This window comes from Vigna unguiculata, chromosome 7 (assembly GCF_004118075.2).
Source record: "Vigna unguiculata cultivar IT97K-499-35 chromosome 7, ASM411807v1, whole genome shotgun sequence".
In the NCBI taxonomy this organism is placed as follows: domain Eukaryota; kingdom Viridiplantae; phylum Streptophyta; class Magnoliopsida; order Fabales; family Fabaceae; genus Vigna; species Vigna unguiculata.
This window is the reverse complement of record NC_040285.1, coordinates 4,846,929-4,855,793: the sequence shown is the minus strand read 5'-3', so window position 1 is coordinate 4,855,793 and position 8,865 is coordinate 4,846,929. Positions and strand designations below refer to the sequence as shown.

Here is an 8,865-nt window from a genome sequence, read left to right as displayed (position 1 = left end):
CCGAACGGCATGACCTCGTAGCAGAAGTTTGCTCGATCTGTGATGAACGCCGTTTTAGACCTGTCCGGGCCATACATAGGGATTTGGTTATACCCTGAGTATGCGTCCAGAAAGCTCAGGAAGTTGTGCCCCGAGGCCCCGTCTACCAGCCGATCGATGCTAGGCAGGGGATATGCATCCTTTGGGCAAGCTTTGTTCAGATCGGTGAAGTCTGTACACATCCTCCACTTCCCGCTCGGCTTCTTCACCATGACCACGTTAGCCAGCCATGTCGTGTACTTGATTTCCCTGATAAAACCAGCTCCTTCTAGCTTTCTCACCTCCTCCTCGACCGCCTTCCTTCTTTCCTCTCCCATCTTTCTTTTCTTCTGAGCGACTGGTCGGGCTTCACGGAAGATGGCTAGCTTATGGGACATTACGTCTGGGTGGACGCCTGGCATGTCGGCGCTCGACCACGCGAATAGATCTTTGTTTTCTAGGATCACGGCGCCGATGAGCTCTTCCTCTTCCGCGCTGAGGGCTCCCCCGATCTTCGTGAATTGTCTAGGTTGGCTTCCGATCGAGATCTCCTTGGTTTCTCCTTCTGGTTGCAGCCGATCCTCTGTGTTCGTTCGGGGATCCAGGTCCGTCATTGCTACCTCTGATCGGTGTTGTTTACGCGGTCGACTGGGAGGCCTGATCCTCAATCCTGCGGCATAACACTGCCTGGCGACCTGTTGATCTGCATGCACCGTGCATATTGTCCCTTTGTCCGACGGGAACTTCATGGCCAGGTGCAGGGTAGACACAATCGCTCCGAAGGCATTCAAACAGGGTCTTCCTAATAACACATTGTATGAAGTGTTAGCTTCAACCAGAAGGAATCTAACTCTTACCTCTCGGCCATCCTTCCTCGAGCCGATCCTCGTGCGAAGATCTACGTATCCCCTCGTATCCACCCGTTCGCCCGAGAAACCTACTATCTGCTCGTTGTATGGTACGATCAGGTCTTCGGAGAGGTTCATCTTTTGGAAAGTCTTCCAGTATAGGATGTTGACAGAGCTTCCCTGGTCGACCAGTACCTTCCCGATCCCATACTCGGCCACCTCTATCGAGATGACCATTGGGTCGTCATGATCAGGATCGGGCGCCTTGAAGTCATCGTTCGTGAATGTTATGGGAGGCATCGATCGGATCTCCTTCTCGACCAGATGAACCGACTTCAACGCTCGAACGTGCCTTTTTCGAGCAGCAGAGCTTGACCCTCCTCCGGCGAACCCCCCAGAGATGGTGTTGATATAACCCCTCAGGGGTCTCTCTTGACTACGACTACGGCTCCTTCTCGGACTACGATGCGAACGGGATGGTCCTCTCTTACGCCTCTCGCGCTCGGGCTCCCTTTTCTTCTCCGATCGGGTTGGGGGGAACCTTCTCCTCGGGCTTTGGTTCCTCACCGGACTCCGCTGGGGACGATCTTGCCGAATGTATTTCTTCAAGTGTCCCTGTCGAATGAGCTCTTCTATTTTGTCGCGGAGCGTGTGGCACTCTTCGGTGGTATGCCCGATAGTCCGATGATACTGGCAATGCTTACTCCCGTCGGCATCGGGTGGTGGGGGCTTCTTCCTAATCGCAGGGAGTGAATCGACGCTGAAGGCTTCCTGCAGGATCTTGGCTCGGGGAACAGCCAGGGGAGTGTAGGTTGTGAACTTCGGTGGCTTCCGTTCGGTAGGTCGAGTTGTAGGTCTGCTCGGTCTTGGAGCGATCGGCTTTGGGAGTGCAACATCCTCCTTCTCCCTCTTCTTTACCCTAAACTCCTGCATATCTTCCATCTGTATGAATTTTGCTGCGCGTTCCCTCATCTCCTCCATCGTCTGTGGCTTCTTATGGCTTATCTTGTCTGCGAAAACTCCCGGCTGGAGTCCGTAAGAGAAGTGATGTCGCGCAATCTCGTCGCTGAGACCCTTTATCTTGACCGACATCCGATTATACCGATCGAGGTAACTCCTCAGCGATTCCCCATCCTCTTGTCGGATATTCACCAGATTGTCGACCGTCAGAATGGCCGGCTTCAGGGGTGCGAACTGTGTGCTGAACCTTGCCTTCAAAGTGGCGAACGAGTCGATACAACCGGTCGGTAGCTCGGAGAACCATTCTAACGCCTCCCCAGTCAACGAAGTTGAGAAGACTCGGCACCAGATGGGATCGCTGACAGCGTGAAACATCATCTGATGCATGAAGACTCGCATGTGATTGTCTGGGTCGGTCGTGCCGTCGTACTTGTCAAAAGTCGGCATTTTCCATTTCTCCGGTAGCGGCGTCTCTAAGATGTACGAGGTAAAAGGGGAAGACCCCGACGCGGGGATCGGTTGTCGTAACGGGCGGCCCCCGTTGTTTGCCCCCGAACTCTCCGCCACGGTATGCGACGGGTTTCCTCTCGAACCCTGCGTCCTCTCAACCCGAGCTGGTTGTGATTGCTCATGTCCCGTAGGTGGAGGACGGCTCTCCACCCGCTCAGCATCCCGATGCTGTTGTACTCGACTTAGCTTGTTCGGGTCGGGTACGGTCGGCGTCGAAGGGATTCCGTCCTCCTTCTGCCTTAGCATGGCATTCTCTTCACGTAAAATCTGCATCTGCGCTTCATAGTTCCTCTGCATCTCGTCCATCCTCTGCTGCATCAACCGTATCATCTCCCTAGTGTCTGCCTGATCATCTGCTAACCTCCCTCCGTCCATGTTGCTGTTTCGGTTCCTTGTGGTCACCATATGGGTATATTCTCTAAGGAGACTGCTCGGCCCCACGGTGGGCGCCAAAATGTTTCGGGGTAGGGACCAAGAGCCTACTAAAAGAACTCGTTCACTTCGCGATATCTTCCTTCTCTCCAATGACTTCAACTAAATCCACTCCTTAGCTCGATCGGTTGGGATGACGATCGGGGTACCTGTCTAAAATACTCCGATGCTTAAGTCAGAAGGGACCGATCGGTGCGTCAGTATATCAGTTGTAATAAATGCGCAATTAAGATCCTTACCAACCTACCTTTGGGCCCTATTTATAGCTTTCGACATGGGCTTGTAATTAGGGTTTCTTAATCACGGCCTAATGATCCCTTAATGACGATTATTGACTCGTTTAACCGATAATCACTGGCTTAAGTTATAATACTGTGCGACCGATGGTCGCTTGGCTGGGTTAATGACGATATGCTTTCAACAAGCTAATAATGTGTTTTACCGATCGACCGTCAAGTATTTTATGAGGTCCGTCGCTGCTGTTCTACTGATGAACCGATGGACTCTCGCGGCCAAAGGGTCCGCTGTTATTGTTGTACCGATGAGCCGATGGGCCCTAGAGGTCAGAGGGTCCAACGTTGCTATTTTACCGATTGGCCGATGGGCCCTAGAGGTCAGAGGGTCCAACGTTGCTATTTTACCGATTGGCCGATGGGCCCTAGAGGTCAGAGGGTCCAACATTGCTATTTTACCGATTGGCCGATGGGCCCTAGAGGTCAGAGGGTCCAACGTTGCTATTTTACCGATTGGCCGATGGGCCCTAGAGGTCAGAGGGTCCAACGTTGCTATGTTACCGATTGGCCGATGGGTATGAATACGATTAAGTCTTGACTTGTATGTTTGACCGTTTGACCAATGGTATGGCATTTTATCTGTTTGACCGATGGTCTTATGTTTTAACGATGCTTCATGACTATTCGTTTGACCGTAAGACCGATGGTCCCCTGAGGATCTCATATTTGGCCGAGTGACCGATGGACATACAGTACAATTATTAATGTTAATGTTAATGTTAATGTTCAAACTACATTTAGATAACAAATATGCTTCGATTATTGAAAGTGAAAAGTGAATGATTTCTTGTCGTCGTTGTTGTCATCTTGTGCGGATAGTTCAAAATTCACTAATACTTGTATTTTTCATCTACATCAAAATCAAAATCAATTAATAAATTTTTTAGATTGACAATAGAAAAAACATAGAAGATAATTTGTATTTATATAACTTTAGAGAACAATTATTGAAAGAGTAAAACCAAAATATATAGTCTTTATTAATAGTATACATACAAAATATATATATATATATATATATATATATATATATATATATAATTTTGAACTTTTTTCTTTTGACTATGTATTAGATCTAATAACTTTGGAGTGTAGAATTATTGTTGGCATAACACATTTTAAATGTTTGAAAATGTTTCAACTAATAGTATAAACCTGCTAAGATGGGATGTTGCAACACATTATTTTTATATAATACATGTGTTTACTTTTTTTTGTGAGTATAAGAAATTGTAAAATTAATTTTATTATTATTGTATATTATCATAATTAGAAAATCAAATATAAATAATTTTTATGATTTTATTGTAAATAATTTTTTATTTTTTTGTAGGGCGTTTTATAATTATAAAATATTTAAATTTAAAAAATATTAAATTGAGAAAAACAATTAAATTTAAAGAAGTAGTCATTTAAGGAGTAAAATTAATAAAATAATTTTAATTGTTAAAAAATATTTAAAAGAGAAAATTTGAAAACTAATTATGGACACCAAAAATATTTCCCTTTATATGTATATATAAACAAGTATATATAAAAGTAAAGATGTTTAAAATTTAAGTATTTATAATGATACAATTTAAATATGTAATATATTTAATAAAAGTATATGAATACATTGTATTTAATGAATACTTTACATTTAAAGTTATAGTATAAAGTACATTCACTAAAGTATATTAGTTATTGTATTTTTTAAAATATATATTTATAGGAAAAGAAATTGATTGATAAATATATATTATTAATAAAGTTTATTAATTTAGCTTAAGAAATGTGATTTTTATATTTTTTTTATGTTATCGATTTATTATTAAATAAAACAAGTTAAAACTTTGAATTTATATTATTATTAACATTGAAAACATATGTGTTTTGTGTGAGACCTTTTTCTATTTTAAACTCTGTCCTAAAGAGGGGTTGGGCCTAGCCATTTAAGGGTCTAAGTTCAGCCCACTTTGGACCCCCAAGACCCCCTTACAGTCACTTACCCTTCATTCTGCCCCTTTTACAGAAAACAGTCCTCTTTGTGTCTCTTGTGCTAAAGCAGAAAGCTCTGCTAGGGCTTGAACAAGTTCCTTGATTTTCATAGATGAAACCTCTTACTACCACGTAAGTTGATTCCTCCCCTTGTTTCCTTTTGTTTCAGCTCCTGGTCCTACCTTAATCTCTATCAAATCTGAGTTCTTTTTCGTGCTCGTGTGTTTGTTTTCAGCTCATTAAGCTGTTTTTTGGTCTTGATTCTCTTCCATCAAGAGTCCTCTAAGAACTTTTAGCTCTAATCGAGGTAAGGGAAGCTAGAGTTTATGTTTTTTTAAAGTTATTATGCTTTCTATATAGGCATCAGATTTATGTGACATAAAGCACCTTGTAATTTAACTGTTGCTGGACAAGGTGCATCATTTTTGTACTTTTATTTGTATAGTATCTAACTGTATTTAATATTTATCCTTTTAAGGGTATGTCGTTTTCTGTACATAGTTTCTTTGGTTGAAATTTTAGATGTTGATTGTTGCCTGCATTGGATCATTGACATTAGATACTTTTATTTATTTGTTGAGATTTTATTCGTGAAAATAGTTGGCTTTTGGTCTCAATCTCTGAAGACTTGGGTTTATGTTGAAGTATGAACTAAGTAGAATTGTTTTTTTGAACATTTGTGGGTTGATATCTTGTTTAAATTATTCTTTTATTGAAAATTTTCCCTGTGCAGGATTTGTAGAAAATAATTTAAGGTGTTGATGCTTACATTAAAAATGGCATTGTCCCTTGACAATTTTCATATTGCATCGAGTACATTTTATGTTTTGTAAAAATTAAAAAATCTAGATAAAAGTATAAATGTGAGGAATATTCCCTTTTAGGTAAATTATATTTTGGTTAAATAATTTTTAAATTATTATAGATATAACTATTTTCACCATAGTAAACTAGTTTAATAAGAACAGAATACACTGTTGTAAAAGACATTATTTTGTTGCAAGTGTTATCATGAATCCATACATGTATTGATTTTCAAACCTATTACTTTTTCCTTCATCTTACAATTAGTAATGTCTTTCCTCTCCTAGTAAAGGTAAAAAAAAAAATTAATAAATATTCTTTTAGTTTTCTGATGTAATTTTAATTATTTTGTTACATTTTAGAATACCAATATCTTTTATCCTTGTATAAGAATAAATGATAGTAATTTTTATTCTCATTATTATAAAAGAAAAATGTTTATTTTCAAATGTATTAATTACCAATTACCAATTTAATATAATTTGTTCAAAGTCTTTCACATGCAAGTTTAACAATGAGTTTTAATTTTATATGCTACTGTCAAATATTATTAAAACTATTTATATATTTGTAAGTTCAAAACAAATGTCAGATTTTCGATGATAATACATGTTTATTTTTAGTCATTCCTATGAAACTTGGATAGGAGACGTTGTGTTGACTGTTGTTTATTTCATGATGGTTTTCTTTAATTTTCCCTTGCTCAGTATAGATGATCATGTCTATTTGTATGCTTTAATGAGATTGATAATGAAAATGTTGGTATGGAAAGCATGACTTGTTTTGTGGTTGGTGGTGGAATGGCATGAAAATTGAATTCTTGAGATGGCATGTGAAAATTTGTTGGTAAAAGAGTTTCAAGGGAAACTCTTGGTAATGGTAGTTAGTGTATACCTTTATATAGGAGATGTCTAGATAAAGGAAGGTATCTTGAACTCTAATAATCGTTCACGCTCACATAGAGCAGAATGATTTATGTGGTGAGAGTGGCAGGAGGTCCTAGTCTTGGGACGTATTGGGCCTAAGACATTAGAGGATTAACCCTGTGTGTGGTTGGGTGATAACCCCTTGCGTCTAAACTCTGCAGAGTTTAGAAACCAGCACAGGTGCATACTTCCTTTAGAATTCTATATCAAGAGTATGATCCGAATATTGAGTCATAGAGTCTTGCAATTTTTTGCTTTCACATGATTTGGGTGCCTACTACTTTGTTTGATTATAACTTGTTTTATCATTTGCTTGCTTGATAACATGTTAAAATATTTTACTCTAGCTTACCTTTCATTTTTGTGTATGTTCCTTGCTTTGCTTTCTCTTTTTCAATGATCACCAATTTATTAGTGTGAGCAGATGTGGAAACCCTTGGTAGAACTCAGGATGGTGAAGATGCTGTTGTGTAGAGTGGTCCCCATGGTCTGGGTTGTGGCTTACTGTTGAGCCTTTTTGAAGAACTCTTGTTTATTTAGATTCCTTGCTCTATGAGCAATCTTTTGTAAAATAATAGTACCCGTGTGTCCTTTTTATGGCAATTGTGGTGTGCCTAAGCTTTCATTCCAAGTATATTATGGATAACTGTAATAGTCAGTACATGCATGCTTCATGATATGTGTTCTTTTGCATTATAATTATGTGATGTTTAATTTGAGTAGATTACTCTATTTAAAATGAGATGCAACATTTTGTATATTTGTGTTTAGTATAGTAGAAGAGTTATTATTATAACTTCTATTAAACTAAAAAATATAATTAAATTAATTTTTATAAAATATAACTACGGAAGCGAATAATTTTATATTCGTCTAATGTGTAGGTAGTTTTTTTTTTTATTATGAGATTCTTGTATGTAATTTATTTTTTTAATCTTTTAAATAATGAATTTTTAAATTAAAATAATTATCTTATCAATCGTTTTTTATTTTTATTATTTTTTCTTTATTACCGAATTCAAACTAAAACAAATACTTATAATAAACAAATTTAAAAGTTATTTATTTTAATTTTTATAATTATAACAATATATTGATTACTTTTATCAAAAAAAGAGAATATACATACTAGTCATGCATATGTTTTCACTATTGAAAGTGAATGAATTTTTTTCTAATGCAGAATCTTCAAAATTCGTTGGTATTTATATTTTTAATATTTGATATTTGTATTTTTAATATGCATTAGAATTAGTGTCAATCAACGTATTTTAAACACACGATATTGTGATCATTGATATTATTATATTTGATTTTATTTACTTTTCATGTTTAATTATTATTTTATTTTTGGATTTTGTTTGATATTTTAGATTTTATTCGATAAAAATGGATAAAGATTATATTAAATGAAGAATTCATAATAATACATTACACTCAAGTCACCTTAATAAAGAAGTTAGCTAATCTTAGACATACTGAACACAAAATTATAATATTGATGTTAAAATTTGAATGTCTTCATAATGTCCTTCTACCTTTAAATGTATGTTTCTTTACCTATGTATTAGATATAATGAATATAATATAATAATAATAATAATAAATAAGAAGCAATAAATACATCTAATAAAAAAACATTAACTAATAACAATCAATAAATAATATATTAAATAAATATATTGGGTCTTAATGTACATGAGATTTGAATGTTTCTTTACATTAATAAAAAGAATATTCTATATTAAATGAGTATACCTCTTAAGATACTATAAAAGTTAGAATTAGGCTTCTGATTTTCTCATCTAGAAATCCAAAATGGCCACTACCTTAATTCCATTTCTTCTACTCATTGTTGTTTCAAATATAGTGATAGCAAATGCTACATTTGAATCGAATGAGGATAATAATGTGGTCATAGATTCTGCACAACAACGTCTTGTTAGCAACATTAGAAATAAAAGATTTCATGTTCTTCCGAAAGGACCTGTTCCACCTTCTGCACCTTCACATGGTTGCAGCACTCCACCTTGTCCACCTTCAAATGTTGTTAACAACATTAAAAGCAAAGGATTTCATGTTCTTCCCAAAGGA

The 8,865-nt window shown here is 37.2% G+C and overlaps 1 long non-coding RNA gene across 1 annotated transcript; it reads left to right on the top strand.

Annotated features, from left to right (window-relative positions):
- The first annotated feature begins 5,078 nt into the window (after positions 1-5,078).
- LOC114189821 lies at positions 5,079-7,469 on the top strand. The gene is made up of 3 exons (XR_003605739.1): positions 5,079-5,173; positions 5,277-5,348; positions 7,196-7,469. It is a non-coding gene; the product is annotated as an uncharacterized LOC114189821 (long non-coding RNA).
- The last annotated feature ends 1,396 nt before the right edge of the window (positions 7,470-8,865 follow it).